Raw genomic sequence first — 2072 nt, 5'->3', positions numbered from 1 at the left:
CACATTTATATCATTTGTGATTGGTATTGTCACTGGTCTAACTTGGGGAAAAGAGAGAATACAATGAATCAATGCAATAATTAGTCATCTTGGAAAAGAGAGGATTTGTGGTATCTTGAGTTTAATCAGATGAGGAATGAAATAAACTGAAGATTGAAATCTTGTTGTTGAGGCAGTGACTCCCATTCTGAAAAAGAAAATAAAATAAACCTTTCTTCCTTTCCAATCATATATCATCTGTTAAATATCATTTTGCACTATTCATGAGGCCAAAAAATGTCACCTAACATAACGTCTGATAATTTCAGCAGAATTCTGTTAAAGATTATCATCTGTAGATATTTTGAGAAAATAAATGCTGTTGTAATGGAAACTTCTCGTAAAGACCTGGGGCTTGCCTTTTGCGGGAATGATTGTGTGTAAATACATCTCAAATTATTAAATGGAATGATTCCTCACTTGTGATTGGTGGAAAATAAATTTCTAATTAATGATAACTGCAGGTTTGATTGCAACTACATGTGCAAGGTGGTCCAGGGTTTTTGTCTGTCATAAGTATTTTTTTTTTAAAGAAGATTTCAGTTCATTTGTTAAGGATTTCTGTACTTTATTTATTGGAAGATATTTTTTACAGTATGTGATTAACTATAGTATGGAGTAAGCATGATCTGCAACATATCAATCGACCTTAATGTGCAATAAACGCAAGTTTCATTTAAGATTATCATCATCCATTTGCTAAATTAAGATTACATCAAATGGAGTGATGTCATGTTTATTTTCTGGTATGATGACATTGTATTATCTTGAATTATTTTGACCAACATTCACAGTTCTCTTTGTGTTCTCTCTGAAAATTTATCAACCCAATAGGTCTCACATTTGAGGATTTCTTTTTCTTAAATCCTTGATTTCTATTAGGTAAGCTTGTGGCTTCTTTTCGTTTATATCAAATCTAATTCAACCCATTAAAGGTCATTCCTTTCTTTCTTTGTCTATAGACCTTCCGTAGGATATTATTTTCTTTAACAAAAAATGTGAAATCTTATGATTGGAGAATGTTGTAGGTTTAAAAGTCATTATTTGCACTTGCACTATAGTGACCATAAGTGATGCATTGCCTTGTCCTGAATTTGAAAATAACTAGTAAATACTGTAGCAAACTCATTTACTCTCGAATAAAGGTATTTTCTTGTAATTAAAAATATATCACAAACTAGGCCTAGCAACACGACACTTGGTGAGGATTGTTGGGCTGATTTCTATGTATGATCCATCATAAAAATCTGCCTCACGATGAATCACTAAGCTTGATGTTACAGAGCCCCGATGATTCTATTTCATTGTCATTGCCATCTATCATCAGAGTTTGAGCTCATTAGAATAAACATATATTCAGCATCATATACATGTTATCAATTTAAGTATATTGAAACCTGTATAAAAAGTCCACCAAAAGGAGACAAGGGGTGTTTATAAACAGCTGTTTTTTGTAGACAGGTTCGTATAATACAGTGAAACCTGTATGTTTAGCGCGCCAGAGGAAGTTACGAATCTTTACTATTACCAAAGTGGAGACAGTGGCAGAGTTACGGGTCGTGTGGTCCAGTAGTTAGAGCATTGGACTCATAATCAGAAGGTTGTGAGTTCGAATCCCAACTCTGCCATTGTCTCCACTTTGGTAATGGTAAAAAAGGCCCGAGAGCAATATCTGTCGTCTATAAGGTCAGCCACTATAACTGATTAAACTAGACGTAAAATGTTTCCTTGGTAATTGGTTATACCATGGATCCTTCTAGTAGGATCCATGGTTATATACCAGCTTGGAGTTTACCAGCGAAAAGCTGTCCCGTCGAGTTCCTACGGGAGTTATCATAAACAGAAACAGTATGATTGTTATGAACAGAGCGGATGGTCCTTGTGGACAAGTTCCTTTGATAAGTATCAATGGGGGATCAATTCATGGGAAACCTTTATGAGCAGGTGGTCCTTTATACAGGTGGTCTTTCTGTACAGGTGGTTGCTAAACTAAAGTAGGTCTAACTATAATTTCATTATCACAGAGTGCACTG

Source organism: Lytechinus pictus, chromosome 15, assembly GCF_037042905.1.
Source record: "Lytechinus pictus isolate F3 Inbred chromosome 15, Lp3.0, whole genome shotgun sequence".
In the NCBI taxonomy this organism is placed as follows: domain Eukaryota; kingdom Metazoa; phylum Echinodermata; class Echinoidea; order Temnopleuroida; family Toxopneustidae; genus Lytechinus; species Lytechinus pictus.
Note: the sequence above shows the minus strand (reverse complement) of the source record.